At 43.3% G+C, this 17,555-nt stretch overlaps 1 protein-coding gene and 1 pseudogene across 2 annotated transcripts in view; one reads left to right on the forward strand and one right to left on the reverse strand.

Annotated features, from left to right (window-relative positions):
- Positions 1–17,555, reverse strand: part of LOC100914984 (zinc finger protein 454-like) — a 388,067-nt gene that overhangs the window by 267,029 nt on the left and 103,483 nt on the right. The window lies entirely within an intron of this gene.
- On the forward strand, positions 1,748–15,484 carry LOC100917947 (annotated as a pseudogene).

Here is a 17,555-nt window from a genome sequence, read left to right on the forward strand (position 1 = left end):
AACCAAACAATCATATTTATCTTTATGTTGAGTTTCATAGTGTCCACGCAAATTATATTCTTTGAACAGAGACACTATATTCTGGCATATCAGACATACAGCTCTTTCCTTGTACTGCATGAAAAAATAATCATAAGTCCACTGTTCTTTGAATATCCTACACTTTGAGTCAATTTTTCTTTTTCTTGACATCATTATTTCCTAGGGATTCCAAATTGCTATTCGTAAAATATCAATATATACATATATATATACAGTGCTACAAAAACAATATACCAGCAATAACTTTGCCCACACAAAGACCTACAGACTGCAATGGCCAACTTCCTCCAAGCTGCCTCTGCACTGTGATGCTTCCCTTTCCCACACTCTCTCTCTGGCTTTCAACCTTCACTGCTGCAGTGAATTCCTCCTGCAGTGAATTCTCCCTGCAGTGGCCGCGACATGCAAGCATGCATTGTAGATCCCCCACGCCTATCTGGTGTGGTGGCTGCCATTACTGTACAAGGCCGTGGGCCATCAGTTCTCTGTCTTCTGCATCTCTCTCCCTTCCCCACACCACACACCCTGGCCTGGGAACTCACCTCACCTCGGTATCGCCTCACACTCTGTCTCTGCCACCTCAGCACAGTGCCAGAAGTGTGCCTTGCTAACGCCAGTTTAATTTGAAAGTCCACTTCTGGTCTGATTTTGCCATAACCCGGCAGGCCGCATAAACATCCTCAGCATTAGGCCCTCCAACTGTAGTTGGAGGACTCCTGACCTACACTTTTTCAATTTTGCCAAATTTTGCCAAAGGACTGTGAACTCTCTGGCCTGGGGACCCCCATCACTGTTTGGGTACCATCCCCCTCAACAGAAGGATGGAGATTGCCCAGAGAGGAGGCGACTTCTTGGGAAACTTCTGCCCCTGCCTCTGGACCCCTGGACAGAATGTCTCCTGGTGACGTCATCCTGCAGCTGTCCCTGGGCTGCTGAGCCACAGGGCATGCTGGGAGTCTCCTGGGGTACAGGCGCTGCTTTTCAGGTCCCAGGTTTATTTCTGTTCTTACTTCAGTGGGGGGGGGGGGGGCGGGGGCGAGGGGAGGAAGGCAGGAGGGCAGCTGTGCGCAGACATGGCCTGAGACTTCTGCCTTCCTTGGGAAGGCTCCTCCTCTTCCTCACCGGTTGGGGGCCGGTCTTGTGGCAGAGTCTGTGCAGGCCCGAGTGTGGGGGCGCACGTGCAGGAGAGGGGGGGAAAGTGCTGTAGCTGTGAGTAGGGGCGTGTAACTGAGCTGCGTGATTGTGGGTGGGGGGTGTGTGTACCTGGGGCCTGAGCCCTCAGTGATTTCCCCTGCTTGGGCTGAGATGGGGGAGGGGCGTGCTTGTGCATCCCTGTGGCTTGCAGGGGAGGCACTGCTGAGTGTTTCTTGGGAAACCCAACTGGCCCCTCCCCGACTGAGACCCTAGGATGGCAGGGTCCTCTCACCAGTTGCCAGTGGCCCTTTTCACACTTTGGGGAGGGGGGAGGATTCTGTAGTTTTAAGTCATTTGCCTCAGTTTCTTCCAGTGCAAAAAAGAACTCAGAGAAGCCCCTTCCCCCCACAAGATCCCCTGTGTAAAGCATTAAATACAAGATCTGGTATACAGGAAGTGCTCTCTACATGCAGCTCTTAGTGTGAACTTTGCCTAGTCCTTCTGTTTGTCTGCAGGGCAGTGGGGATGGAGGGGGTTCTTTGACAGGAGGGGGAGGGGACTGGGGCTCCCATCCAGCTCTGCTCCTTGACCCGTTTTCCTCCTGGTGGTCTTGGGAAGTGGGTCAGAGTTTCCAGGGCTTTCAGGATGGAGAAATTGAGGCAGACAGGGATCAATGGCTTGGTCAGGGTCACACTGTCCTTCCAGGGATTCTGATGAAGGCTTTGTGATCTTGACCATGTGGGCTCATACTCTCAGGGCCCTTCCTTACAGTGTGCAGGAGATCCTAGTGTCCAGTGCTGGGGGTTCTGGGAGGATCTCCCCGCCCCCACAGATGACATCTCTCTGTTTCCTCCTTTTCTGTGCTCTCTCAGCCTCCTTCTCTCTGAGATCTCTCGGCCTCCTCCTGGGGAGCAGCCTCTCCCCACCGTCCCTGCCCTCAGAGCTCTCTCTCTCTCTCTCTCTTACTGTGGGCAGGTCAGCATGCAGCCTGGGCAGAGAAGCCTGAGACTCCGGCCTCCCTCTCTGAGATCCTTCTCCCTCCCCAGACCAGCTGGAACAGGACCCAACCCCAGAACCAGAGACATGGCCCCCCGCAGCCAGAGCCCCTTGTCCCAGGTGAGTGCAGTCCCTGCCCAGAGCTGAGCATCCTCAGCCCAGGGGGAGTCCAAGGGAGCCCAGGAAGCTTCCTCCTGTCAGAGGGAGAGGGGCCCTGGCAAGGCTGGCAGCAGGGCAGGAATCGCCCTCCTGGCACTGCCCACTTTCTGCCCCCTCAGGCAGCTCCCAGGGCTCTGAGTCCCTCTCCTTTGCTGGGTCCCATCAAGGAGCACTGAGAATGTGGCTCCTGGGTGCCAAGCACTGTGCCCACCCCCAGGGGGAGGCAAAGGGAGGTTACAAGCTGAGGGTCCCTGCCCTCCCTGAGCTATCAGTGCAGTCTGGAAACACGTCATCAAGGGTGTCCACACAAACCCCGTACAGTGGAGACTTCTCAGAAGGAAGGTGCCACCGGTTTGGGGACCTGGAAAAACTCTTTTTTCAGAAGGTGAGACTTTACCTGAGACGGGAAGGAGGCCGGGAGGCCCGGGGGGGGGGGGACATTCCCAGCAGGAGAGAAGGCCCTGGATGCCACTTATAGGATGGAGAATCTTGTCAAGGCTCAGCCTGGGGTCCCTGCGTCCAGGAGGAGGAGGGGAAGGTGGGAGAAGCCTGGCCTGGCTTTGGGTGCTGGTTCTGTGGCATCTGCCATGGGCCGGGAGCCCTGGAAATAGGATCTCCTTTAACCTCGTTGTGAGAATTGTCAGGGGCCTTGCTGGGGACGACCCGAGAAAGGGAGAGGAGGACCCGGCCAGAGACTAAGCTGTCAGTTATTTGTCCACTCAGGAGGGTGACATTTTCCATGGGAGGGTGAGGGACGAGTGGCTCCCACTGTCCGGGGTGCAGGCACAGACTCTCCTCCTGGGCCTCAAAGCGTCTCCTTTGCCTCCGTTAGGTTTTGTCTTGTACAAAGACTCACAAAGAAGCTCTGGGTGACTCATGGTTAGGGCCCAAGGAAGGAAAAGGGACATAATTCAGAAAAGAACAAAATTAGGTCCGTGCATTTGGAGTTAGGTCTGTTACAGGGGTTTGTCCCATAGCCCCACACACCAGGCCAAGGCCAGTCATGGCTGCTTGAGTAGTCCCGGAGGGACCCAGCATTTGTCAAGAGCTTTATGAAGGAGAAGGATCGCCCAGGAAGTGAGTCCATGAGTTTTCTTGGAGGGATTGGCAGGAGGAAGATAATGGAGGAGACTTTGCAGGTATTGGTATTTAGTGCAGCCAGTGGAGAATCAAGTGGACTTACTTAAGCCAGCTTAAACATTCCCATTCAAAAAGCCATTTCTAGGAGCAGCGAGGGGGCGCAGTGAATAGAACCTGAAGTCAGGAGGACCTGAGTTCAAATCTTGCCTTTGACACTTCCCACTTCCTGGCTGTGTGACCCTGGGCAAATCACTTAACCTCAATTGCCTCAGCAGGGAAGGGGGAAAAATAGCCCATTTCCTAGATGAAAGCCTCACTGAGATGTTGGGATATAAGTGCAAATGGGGTGATTGTGTGTCCCAGAGTTCAAGGAGGAAAGAGATTGGGACCAAAAACAGCACCAGGGTGGCTGGTGAGGTTTGGTGCCATTGAGAAGTCTCCCCAGTCAGGAGAGCAGGGCCACTGGGGCGGGCTGAGAGCTGAGAGAAGCATGGAGGGGGCCCCCAAGACCACTTCTGGTTCTATGAGGGGGGGGGGTCGGGGAGAGCACAGGTCGGCCCCCTGACCTCTCTGATCTCCCGGCTCCTACCTACCCGGGGAGGGCAAGCACAGCCCTGCATTTCTAGGAGACAGTTATCTGAAGGAAAAGGGGGCGCTTCTTCCCCCAGAGCTTCTGCCAGGAAGAGAAGTCCCAGGCAAAGTTTGCTTTGAAAAGTGGGACAGGAGGAAAGAGCAGAGGCTCCTGTGACTTCTGTGAGCAAAGACCTTCCTGAGAGGGTGCAGGAGACCAGTTTTGCCTCAGTCCTGAGCCCCCAGGCTCCTCTTCTTTCTCCACTCATACTCATGGCCAAGGTCAAAGTTTGACAGTAGACTCTTTTCTACTAGTAGAAATGGCTCTTGGGGAAATTGAGATTCTGGAAGACATGTCATCCCCCTCGTTTAATCTAGTTTTATGGAACGGAGTTTGTCCTAAACTAAATCATAAGGTTTCATTGAAAGTCCCATGTGTTCTCTAAGGAGTGATGTTTGACCTTCTATAGGGAGTTCATCCCTTAAAGAAAAATCCTCTAAAAAGTGTGCATTAAGACAGCATGTTTTGGATCAGAATGACTGTTCTGTTTTCTGAGTGCAATCAGTCTACAGTGTGATATTGCTAAGTGCTTAAATGATTTTCTTTCCTACAATATCCAGGACTGCTTTCACCTCAATGAATTTTATTTGACTGTGAATAAGTTTATGGAACTTATAAGATTATGATTCTAATGATTCCTTTCTGCTAGATGGTCATTTAAAAATAGTTCCTTGAACCTGATCCAATGATGTCCTTAGGAAAGCAACTCCTCTTGTATAACTTTCTCTGTTTGGTTTCCTGGAGATCTTGGAGCAGTCTTCATTTCAGTTCAGTAATCGCCACAAGAATAGCCTGGTGTTAAAGTCCAAATCCTTTGTTATCTTCTTCACAATCTAGTGTCCTCCCCTGGAGCCCGGCTTTCTGGAGAGCCTTTCAGACTGGCCTTGTTCTCAGTGGGGGAAGTACCCGAGACGGGCCACCAGGAGCCTGAAGGAAGATGGAATGAATCTGTCTGTCCTTGGCTCTGAGAGCTTGAGCTCCTGCCTCCAGTCCACTTATCTTTTCTGGCTTTTCCTCCCTCAAGAGAACCACCAAAATGAGCACATTTTGCTCATAGAGCACATAAGCTGGGACTCAGAGACAGAGACAGATTCGGAAGGGAATGTGACTCTGGGTCCCTTCTGAATCTGTCTCTGTCTCTGAGTCCCAGCTTATGTGCTCTACATTTAGTAGAAACCAATCATTATATCACTAGGAAACCATTATTTGCTGTAAGATTAAGTTAAACATACTGAAGTTGGAGAACTATTAAGCACCATGCTAAACTAGATAACCATTGTATCATTAATTCCACTGAGTAAGCACCATGTAAGAATCCTAGTTTCAAGTCCAGAGTTCTGGCCCATAACATTCGTAGAATCTAGATTTTGAGAAATAAAGAAGTGCATTTTTGTAATATTTATTAAACAATGTTTACTAATTTATGCGTGCAATTAAGTTGATTTTCCTTTAAAATTAAAAGTAATAGTAACAGCTTTCTGTCAGGAAATGAACTAAGGCAACTATCAATTCTTCTTGTTGTAGAAAGTTCTTTGGCCTTTAGCAGGGAGCTGCATTGGCACAAACTTCAGAGCGTTGATGCAGCGTCTGTAGAATATAATGAATTGGTTTAGAAAAATTCTCCAATTCCACCTGGCATGGAAGTTACTCAGTTAAGTCTCAACTCAACTGAGGCTTTATTCAATTGCTCACAAATTTAATACTAGACAGAAAGGAAGCTAAAAATGAAATATACATGAGAAGTAGATGAGTCAGATGTTTTCAAGAAAATCAAAATGGCAAAAAAAAAAAAAAAAGTGAGAGATTTTTATATGCAAGGAAGAGAATTTCTCCTAATAAAAAACTTCTGAAAAAGCCAATCTTATCATTCTGCCGGAAATTAAAAGAAAATGAGATGGAAAAGCATCACCTGCGACATGCATTTCCCAAGCACAGTTCCTATATGAAGCAAGTTAGAAAATAGGCAATTCCTTATTTTCTAGCACGTCAAAGCATTTGCAGATGTGAGCACTCTTTTGTATGATAGCTATCAAGCTGGCTTTTTACTCATTCTCTTGATTTCTGATCTCCAGTATTCTAGTGTTCTTACGTGATGCTGAAATCATTTCCTTTGCAGAAATAATTTATAAATGTCTCTTATGCATTTGCTCATTCTCCAACCCCAGCTGATAAAATATTACATTTTAAGAAAGGAAAGAAACTCTCCTTTCCCCATGGAGTTACTCTTCTTTTTCAATAGTTCAGTTTTGAAGTGAATGAATCGATTCCATTAGCAAGTCAAGCCAAGTGTAAAACAAAGACAGCAGATGTTTTGTCCATAACCCATCCTGCCAAGTAATATTAGCCCATCAGTGTAAGAATAGAGAATGCTTGACATGTCTGGAAGCAGTTTCATACCATACTGTCATGGACATATTGGGAGTAATATATCTCTAGGAAACTTTCCTTGCTTTCATCTGGTTGAAATATTTCTTACTTTTAGGATATTTACCTGTTAGAATCCTTAGAAAGTGATGTCAGTTGCCTAATTTAGCATGGTACTTAGCAAATTCTCTAGCTCACTCATGTATTTAAGTATTCATTAGAGTACTTCTGTTCTGTTGGAAAATTTTCTGTTGGAAATCCCATTCCGCATTAATTTTTCCTGTCATTCTAGCCAGTCTGACAGGTGTGTAGTGGTATCTCAGAGTTGTCTTAATTTGCATTTCTCTGATTAATAATGACTTGGAGCATCTTTTCATGTGGCTAGAAGTAGTTGCAATTTCTTTGTCTGAGAATTGTCTGTTCATATCCTTTGACCATTTATCAATTGGAGAATGGCTTGATTTCTTATAAATTAGAGTCAATTCTCTCTATATTTTGGATATGAGGCCTTTATCAGAACCTTTGACTGCAAAAATGTTTTCCCATTTTATTGCTTCCCTTCTAATCTTGTCTGCATTAGTTTTGTTTGTACAAAAACTTTTCAGTTTGATATAATCAAAATTTTCTATTTTGTGATCAGTAATGATCTCTAGTTTTTCTTTGGTCATAAATTCCTTCCACAGATCTGAGAGGTAAACTATCCTGTTCTCCTCTAATTTGTTTGTAATCTCATTCTTTATGCCTAGGTCATGAATCCATTTTGACCTTATCTTGGTGTACGGTGTTAAGTGTGGGTCAATGCCTAGTTTCTGCCATACTAGTTTCCAATTTTCCCAGCAATTTTTGTCAAATAATGAGTTCTTATCCAAAAGCTGGGGTCTTTGGGTTTGTCAAACACTAGAGTATTAAGATTATTGACTGTTTTGTCCTTTGAACCTAACCTATTCCACTCATCAACTAATCTGTTTCTTAGCCAATACCAAATGATTTTGGTGACCGCCGCTTTTATAATATAATTTTAGATCTGGTACAGCTAGGCCACCTTCATTTAATTTTTTTTTCATTAATTCCTTTGAAATTCTTGACCTTTTGTTTTTCCATATGAATTTTGTTGTTATTTTTTCTAGGTCATTAAAATAGTTTTTTGGGAGTCTGATTGATATAATGCTAAACAAATAGATTAGTTTAGGTAGTATTGTCATCTTTATTATATTTGCTCGCCCTATCCAAGATGATTTAATATTTTTCCAGTTGGTTAGATCAGACTTTATTTGTGTGGAAAGTGTTTTGTAGTTTTGCTCATAAAGTTTCTGATTTTCTTTGGCAGATAGATTCCTAAGTATTTTATACTATCAGTAGTTACTTGAAATGGAATTTCTCTTTGTAACTCTGCCTGTTGGATTTTGTTAGTGATATATAAGAATGCTGATGATGGAATTTCCTTAACATGTCACTTATGACACTTCTGATGGGGAGGAATTTCCCCTCCTCTTCTATCTCTTATATACATTCTCATACCTCACTGATATGTCACTGGCATTTTCCCTCCTTTCATCAGGACAAGCATTGTAAAGTAAGAAACTTTTTAGTATTCCAACATGAGCCTTGCTTCAAACAGAAAAGACATTTCTCAGTATCCCACTGGGTTCTGAATGCCTGGTAGCAAAGTGTTGGCTGTGACAGTCATACAGGTCATGTGAATTTTGGTAGACAAATCCCAACTCTAGTTCAGTTTTCTCCTCTGGGTTAATGAAGGTTGGACCAGTTAGCTTTTGAAGTCTCAGCTCAAAGTCTTGTGCCTTTTGATGATTTAGGAGTTGGTGACCTTCAAGGATGTGGTGGTCGACTTCACTGAGGAAGAGTGGGAGATCCTGGATCCTCCTCAGAAGAAGCTGTACAAGGAGGTCATGCTGGAGAATGTGCAGAATCTGCTGTCCCTGAGTAAGGACAATTTCCTGTCTTTTCGTGGTTTTAGTTGTCAGGCCAAATATAGCATAAGCAGGAGAGAACAGATGCATACTCTGGTGCATCCCAGCCTTAGGTGCTAGGTCCCCTGGGTGCTCCAACTCTCTATCCACCTTGTTCTTTCCTTGTAGCCTTTTTGAATTGAATCATTTACTTCCAGTTCAACAGCTGGAGCCATAGATGATCAGGGTTTATTGCCAGGAAAAATATCATTTCTGTTTGACTGATTCTTGATGTCTCATTGAGTCATTCACTTCCATTTGTTCAAATCTATTTTTTAGTGAATTTCTTTCTTCAGTTAGCTTTTTAAAAATCTCCTTTTGGTCAATTGAACTTTTAAATGACTTGTTGTGTTCATTGGAAATTTTCCCCCCACTTTTTGGCAGTTGTTCTCTTCCATTTCACTAATTCTGTTTTTCAGGGAGTTGTTTTCTTTTCCCATCTTGCCAAATCTATTTTGATAGGAGTGGTTTTCTTCAGACAATTTCTGTTTCTTTGGTCATTCCTCAATTGATGAGCATCTACTCATTTTCCTATTCTTTCCACACAAAAAGAAGCTCTACACTTATTCTTGCACTTATGGGTCCTTTTCCCTTATTTTTGATTTCTTTAGTATTCAGACCCAGTGGGGTTACTGCTAAGTCACAGGATATGCAGAATTTTATATCCCTTTGGACCTAATCCCAAATTGCTCTCCAAAATGATTGGATCTGATCATAATTCCACCAACAGTGGATTAACTTCCCGCTTTCCCCTCATCCCTTCTCCCATTCTTCATTATCTTTTCCTGACTTCCTATGTGATATGATAAGTGTGAGGTGGTAATACCCATGGTCTCCTTAGAGTGCTACAGAGGTGTTCAGCCCATCTCTCCAAGATCCTGTTGGTGTCACTGATCACTGTGGCTCCATCAGCACTGAGTACTTCAGCTTCACCTGATTAGGCCTCTGGCCCATAAATAGCTTTCAGGCATTGTAAATGCAGTCCACACAAACTGTACCATTTGAATTTCTCCATCATTTGCCTCAGACCAGTTTGGATATTTCCAAGTGTTCTGTCCCAGATGAGTATCTGGGGTACTGTCTGACAAATCTCTGAGAGCTGCCCAGTCCTTTTCAGCTAAAATGTTGCAAACTGTGTTGTAGCCAACTTAGAAACAAACTCTTCTCCCAAGGAAATCACTTTACTCTGTTGATCTTGAATCTGGCAGTTATCTTGCCCTGTGGCTTGCCCTTCAGTTAAAGGACCAGTACTCTGGTCTCCTAGGTCACTTTCACATCCTTTAGATCTCTACTCCTTACAAAGTCTGTTAAATGCCACTTTTTGCTGTGAGACTATATCCATGAAGATTTACTTTTTTGAGGTTAGTAAGGAGATGGGCATAAGCTATCTAAGTCTTAAGTTATCATTGCTATTGCTTTTGATTATCTGTGTACATATTTTTGTACTTCTATGATTGATGGTTTGTTTTCTTCAGATTTGCAGCCCAACTTTGAATGGAATGAGATGACTAGAAAACTGGGCCTTTTTGTGGAAGAATGTGAACTACAAAGATTCATGAAGCATGGTCCTTGTGGCTTGACTTTGAGGGAAATCAATGACTCTAACATTGAAGTAGATAACCTGAAGTCTGACTGTGAAGTGGATGAAATTAGAAAGAGATTCAAACAATCTTCTTTCTTAAATCACTATAACAAAATGAATTCAGGGAATAACTGTCTTCTGGAGAAATGTTTTCCTGAACAGGCAGAGCTTTTGGATTTCCAGGAGAAGCCTGCTGAAATCCTAATGAATCCAGATAATCAATGGGATGTGGTCTTCAGCAAGAGTTCAGACCTCATTAGACATCAGAAAAATGATAATGGGAAAATGTTTTGTGTGGGTAGTCAAGGTGGAAAGGCCTTGAGTCAGACTTCTAAGCACATTACTCAGCAAGCAATTCAGATAGGAAAGCAACCCGATGAGTATAATGAATGTGAAGCAATCTCATCCCATCATTCATCTCTTCCTTCCCAATCTAGAGTTGACCCTAGAATGAAAAAACCTTTATTTGGTGAGTGTGGGAAGGCCCGTAGTTGGAACTCAGATCTTGATAGATCTCAGAAGATTCATCCTGGAGAGTTTTATAAATATAATGAAGGTGGGAACATCTTCCCACAGAGATTCTTTCTAGCTGTACCTGAGGGAATCCACACTGGTGAGAAACCTTTTGAATGTAATCACTGTGGAAAGACTTTTGCTTCTAGTTCCACTCTTAGTAAACATCAGAGAATCCACATTGGAGAGAAACCTTATAAATGTAATCAATGTGGAAAAGCTTTCACATGCAGGGGAGATTTTAGCAAACATCAGAAAATCCACACTGGAGAGAAGCCTTTCTCATGTAATCAGTGTGGAAAGACTTTCACACGTAATGACAAACTTGTTGCCCATCAGAGAATCCACACTGGAGAGAAGCCTTTTACATGTAATCAATGTGGAAAGACTTTCACACGCAATACAAATCTTAAAACACATCAGAGAATTCATACTGGAGAGAAACCTTATAAATGTAATCAATGTGGAAAGGCTTTCACACTTAATTGCAAGCTTGCAGAACACCATAGAATCCATACAGGGGAAAAGCCTTATAAATGTAATCAATGTGGGAAAGCTTTTACATGCAAGGGAGATGTTAGCAGACATCAGAAAATCCACACTGGAGAGAAACCTTATACATGTAATCAATGTGAAAAGACTTTCAGATACAATTACAACCTTGTTGAACATCAGAGAAACCACACAGGTGAAAAGCCTTATAAATGTAATCAATGTGGAAAGGCTTTCATAAAGAAAGTCATTCTTACTTTACATCAGAGAAGCCACACAGGAGAGAAGCCTTATCAATGTAATCAATGTGAAAAGTGTTTCATATGCAAGGGAGATCTTACCAAACATCAGAGAATCCACACTGGAGAGAAACCTTTTAAATGTAATCACTGTGGAAAGACTTTCAGACAGAGTTCTATTCTTGCTTTACATCAGAAAATCCACACTGGAGAGAAACCTTTTAAATGTAATCACTGTGGAAAGGCTTTCAGACAGAGTTCCGTTCTTGCTTTACATCAGAAAATCCACACGGGAGAGAAACCTTTTAAATGTAATCAATGTGGAAAGGCCTTTACAAACAGGTCCCTCCTTGTTACACATCAGAGAATCCACACTGGAGAGAAACCTTTTAAATGTAATCAGTGTGGAAAGACTTTCATAAGGAGAGCCAGTCTTGCTTTGCACCAGGGAATCCACACAGGAGAAAAGCCTTATAAATGTAATCAGTGTGGAAAGGCTTTCACACGCAATGGAGGTCTTAACAGACATCAGAAAATCCACACTGGCGAAAAACCTTTTGAATGTAATCAATGTGGAAAGACTTTCTTATATAAGTACAAGCTTGCAGAACATCAGAGAATCCACACAGGAGAAAAGCCTTATAAATGTAATTGATATGGAAAGGCTTTCACATGCAAAAGAGATCTTAACAGATAACAGAAAATCCACTCTGGAGATAAACATTTAAAATGTAATCAACAGGGAAAGGCTCTTACACACAGTCCCTGTCTTGCTAGACACCAGAGAATTCACATTGGAAAGAAACCTTTTGAAAGTATTCAGTGTGGAAAGGCTTTTGCACAGAAGTGAAACCTTGTTGAACATCAAAGAATCCACACTGGAGAGAAACACTTTGAATGTAGTCAGTGAAGAAAGGATTTCACACAAAGGTCCTTTCCAGCTGCACATCAGAGAATCCACCCTGGAGAGAAAACTTATAAGTGAAAGTAATACGCAAAGGCATTGAGTTACAAATCCAAATTGGTAAACATCAGGGAATGCTCACTAAGGAAAAGCAGTATAATAATAATAAACATGAGATTATTTCAGAAAGAATTCCCATCTGGCTGTATATGAGACAATCACTGGAGAGAAACCTTATAAATGAAGTCACTGGGGAAAGGCTTTCAGCAAAGGCAGGGGTCCATGGCCAAGCTGACTACCAAATACTTAATGGCAGCACAAAGAAAACTCTATTCTACTGGCACAGTAGGGGCAGAAGGTAGTGCCGCTTCCATTGTGGGCACCTCGGACATCCGGACATCAGGGTGTCATGGTGGGTGAGGGCCGGGAAGAAGGCTCAGTGGAGGATTAGGCTGAGAGCCGTGGAGGAGTTCTGACCCTGAAACAACCCACTGAATATGGAGTAATCACCAACTGAAGGGGCGTGGATATCTGAGCCATGCTTTCTATATTGTATTCCTGGAGACCACCAAAGAGCCCCCTGTGCTGCTCACAGAAGCCTCCTGACACCAAAGTGAAGAAAAGTGACACAGATTAAGTTTGAGACCTTCAGCTCCCTGCCTCATCCACTGCCATCCCCTCTGGCTGCCTCCCTGCCTCTGGCCGTATCCCTCGGGTTGTGATCCACTGGGGATGATGGGGACCCATCCAGTACCTGTGCTTGAAGGTGACATCCTTGCAGGAGCCAAACTCTGTGCTGCCTCTCCTGCTCTTTCCAGCACGTGGGGATCAGGAAGCTGGGGCCTGCTGAAGCACAATTGGTTCTAAATGGACTCCTTCTGGTTTGGGGGTTTTGTCTTGTTTTTCGAAAACTCATGACAGGATAATTCCATCCCCTTCCCCCAAAAGAGATCAGATGGGCCAGCTTTTTGGAAGGGGATTACGTGCCTTCTCCAGTGTAGTTTGAGGATTATAATTCTATGTTTTAGAAATAATCCTTCTGATGGCCGTAGCTCTCTTCCACAGTGAGATGAGTCAAGCCAGTTCCAGTGGTCTTGTGATGGAGAGGGCCATCTGTCCCCAGAGAGAGGCTTGTGGAAATTGAATGTGGATAACAACATCGTGTTTTCACTCTTTTTGTTGTTTGTTTGTAATTTGTTTTCTTTCTCATCTTTTTCCTTTTTGATGTGATTTTTCTTGTGCAGCCAAATAATTGTGGAACTTTGTACAGAAGAATTGCACATTTAACACATAGGATTACTCACTGAGGGGCTGGGGCAAGGGACGGAAAACATTTAGAACACAAGGTTTTGTAAGGTTGAATGCTGAAAATTATCCATACACATCATTTGAAAATAAAAAACCCTTAATTAATTAAAAAATAATCATTTCAGATACTAGATAATGAAGTATGACTGAGGGTTTCTTGCCTCTAAGAAGCTTGTCTTGCTTGATAAAAAGCGGCTAGTTAACATCAGTCCAGATGTGGGAGAGGAGGGTGGGGTGGAGGAGGTACAGGTATTGTTGTACATGGAAATGATGTGAAATATAAAAAATTAAAAAGTTTCCTTTGTATCTTCTGCCCTCATTTGTGTAATTGTTCAAGCCTAAACTGTCTCCTGCCCCCAACAAGGATGGACAGAAAAACCTTAGTCTTCCCTAGAATATTATGGGATTGGTGACAGTACCTGGGGGACTGGAGGAGAGTTCCCTGTTCCCTGATTTAAGACCAGTTCAAATAACTGGGTGCACATTAAGGAGACTTCAAGAAAATGAATTTCAGACACCTGCTTTCTGCAGTGGTTTAGTCTGTTTAGATTGTCATTTCTCAGGGTTTTTTTGATCCACTTGGTGACTCCCAATTGGTAATCCTTCACCCTTTTCCTTTAGGAGGCTGGTTTAGAGGAAATTATAACCCATGGAACTTTAATCGTAGTTTTCAAGTAATCTTGCTACCCTTAGTGGTCCATGTCATAAAATACTAAATTTCCTTTATAATCACTGTCCAGTCCATTTCAATGTGAGTTTTCTCAAGCACAATGATAGCCTTTAGATCCCAACTCTTTCTGGAGGGATCCTGAGTTCTTTTCCTAACCCATTAGAAAGTACTTCAACCTCTGAACCACCTCCTCTCATGGGACTTCTCCATGGAAAGACTTGAGCAACTGAATGGGCTTTGAAAAGAAATAAATAAAATGAAAAATCTCAGCTACGAGAAATTGATCCCCCCAGGGCTTAAGTTCACATTGCACCCCCACTCAGGAAATTCTCGGGGCTCCCATAACAGCTCTGGGGTTCCTTTAAAAAGCTCTTCAGAACCTGGCCCCCGCTGCCCCTCCAGGATGCTTATACAGGGTGGCCTTTCCCACAGCACTGGGCAGCCCAACTGGCCTTTGGTTTGAGTGTTCCCAGGGTTAGAAAGCCATCCCTGCCTTAGAATCTCTAAGTGTTCTTGAAAAGCCCTAAGGAAGCTCTGAATTCTCACCTGAGCACTAAGCTTTAGCAGGAAGCCCAGCAGATACAGAAGTACACAAAGGGATGTGTGTGTGTTGTGTGTTCACACATCTGTGCAGGCAGGGGTGCTGGTTTGTGTGTATTTATGCACACTCCTTTTGGGGTCATTTCCACCCCAATTGTTCCCTTTCCTGTCCAGCTCAGGGGCCAAGAACAAGGTGATTCCCACTGTGCTCCAGCATCTGGATGATGGGTGTCAGTCTATGCCCTAAGACCCCACTCTCCAACCCAGGACCCTTCTGGAGTCCCTCCCTGCCCACCCCTCCCCACAGCTGGACAGGGTCCAGGAAGGTGGGCCCCTGACCTTACATGATGTTAAACCAAAAAGCCAGAGGCATCCTGAGATGTTAAACCAAAAAGCCAGAGGCATCCTGAAGGATCCTGAGCTGTGACCTTTGTGCTTTGACCCTTACAGTTTTTTTAGTTGATTCTTTAAATATACCGTCATGTCAACTGCAGAGGGATAGTTTTCTTTCCCCATTTCCTACTCTAATTTTATTTTTTCATCTTTTTCATCTCATTGTTAAAGCTACATTTTCTAGCATGCTCTTGAATGATAACGGTGATAATGGCATTCTTCATTCATGCCTGATATTACTGGAAAGGCTTCTAGCTTCTCTCCTTTACAGATAATACTTACTGATGGCTTTAGATAGACATTGCTTATCATACTAAGGAAGGCTCCCTTTATTCCTATGCTTTCTCCTGTTTATAATAAGAAGGGGTGCTGTTTTGTCAAAAGCTTCTTCAGCATCTATGGAGATAATCATGTGATTCCTGTTTTGGGTATTGATTTGGTATATTATGTTGATAGTTTTCCTAATATTTTCCTGATATTCCTAATAAATCATAATAATTCCCAATATAATATTCTAATATAATAATCCTAATATTTTTAATATTCCTAATATTATACTAGGATTGTATTTCCTAATAATATTCTTAATAATATAGTAGGAAATATTCCTTATAATTTCCTAAATATTTCCTAATATACATTGCTGGTACAAATCCCATATGTTCATAGTGTATAATCCCTGCGATCTATTACTGTACAAAACTGATCCCATTACTTGAAGAAGCCCTTCAAAACCTGACTTGTGAGCTAGCCTGAGAAGTAGAGGCTAAGAGAATGGACTAAGAAACACATTTGCTCATTTCAGTTTTTCCCTAATCATTTTTAGTGCTCTCATTTTAGTCCCTCAAGAAGGGAAAAAGAAGAAATGAGTGAAGGTATAGGCAGTGATGGAGAGAAAAGTCTGGGGGTGTGTGTGCTGTGTCAAAAGGGGGAAAACCAGGTTTCAGTAAGAGCTAGTAGATGGCAGGAGTGGGAGAGAAATAAATTTAAGATTAAAGAAAGGTTGATACTTCTGGAATGGGCATTCCTGAGGGCCCAGTGGAAGAGCTGGGTGGACTTAGAATGAAACTTTATAGAGGAAGAGTTGAAAGGGAGAAGAATGAAGAATGAGGTGTAAGGATATAGAGAGGAGGTTAAATGACTTTTTTTGAAATGGAAATCATTTATGAAATGCTTCCTTGTTTCTAGCCTAGTATTAAGGAATATACAAATACTTAGGGGACAGAAACCCAAAAGTTAAGTCATTCCTGGTGCTCATGGAGCTTACCTTCTAAAGAAGAATGGGGGGCAGGGAGTTAACCTTGGCTGGAAAAGTTATTGGCCTGGGGAGTGCGGTCTTGGGGCATAGACTGACACATTCTCCAGGTAAGGGATTGGAGCTCCTTTGCTTTTGATAATTGTTAGCTGAGTTGGAGATGAAAGGGAAAGATTTTGGATGGAAAAATGAAGTAAAAAAAAAAAAAAAGTAGACAGGCCAGGTTGAGTGGAAGGAATGGTCTGAGCATGTATATGTTTGAATGTTGATACTTTTTTGAGAGATCTACAAAGTGAGTATCTGCATAGCTTCAGGGAGCCATGGTCATGGATAGGACCTTACTCTCTATTAGCTGGCCCTCAATTTCTTTCCCATAAAATTGCTCTCTCCAAAGTTCCCAGTGACTTCTCCTTTTACATAACATGTGATTGATTGATTGCTGTCCTTTGTTCTCAAAGAAGACCAAAATGATATTGCTGTGTTTGTGTACACTATGTTTGACTAAGGCTGATCAGACCAATATGAGCTCAGAACGCTATCCCACAGGTCATGCACAAATAGTCCATGTGAACTTTTGGGGTGGATTCTTCAAATCTGAGCATCTCCTTTCTTTGTAGCATCTTCAGTTCTGCTTTGTTTATAGAGCACTGCACCTTCTCTGAGGCGGGCATGCTGATCTTGTATGACACAAGTCAATTCCAAAGTTCTTAAGAGAGATCTTGAAACTGGACATAGACAATAGAGTGGATGCCCATCAGTTGGGGAATGGCCGAATATCTTAAGGTATATAAGTAAAATCGTATATTATTTTTTTATAAGAAATGATGAGGAGCAAGGCCAAAATGGTGGAGAATGGACAGCACTTTGCCTGAGTTCTTCCTGACTTCTCTCAGAATCAATATCAGATCAAGCCTCTGGATGGATTTTGGAGTGACAGAACTCATATATTTGGAGTGCCAGGAAATATCTTGGAAGAACTTCAGGAAAGGTCTGCTTCAATCTGGTAGGAGATGGGGGAGGAATGTGGCCCAACGCAGGCCCTGCACAAAAAGACCCAGGACAGAGAGTTTCCATGCAGGGAATATAGTGGGAGGCTCTTAGTCAAAATACAGCAGCATTGGCTACTCTGTTCTGGCAATGGATCGGCAGACTAGCTATGAGACTTCCAATACAACTACAAAAGGCAAATAGTGAGTCCCTGAACCCCAGCATAACAGGCTGGAATTGGCCTGGCTCACCTAGGAGGAAGCCTGCAGCAACACTACCCTCAAGGCAGTGTAAGAGGA

This window comes from Sarcophilus harrisii, chromosome 3 (assembly GCF_902635505.1).
Source record: "Sarcophilus harrisii chromosome 3, mSarHar1.11, whole genome shotgun sequence".
In the NCBI taxonomy this organism is placed as follows: Eukaryota; Metazoa; Chordata; class Mammalia; order Dasyuromorphia; family Dasyuridae; genus Sarcophilus; species Sarcophilus harrisii.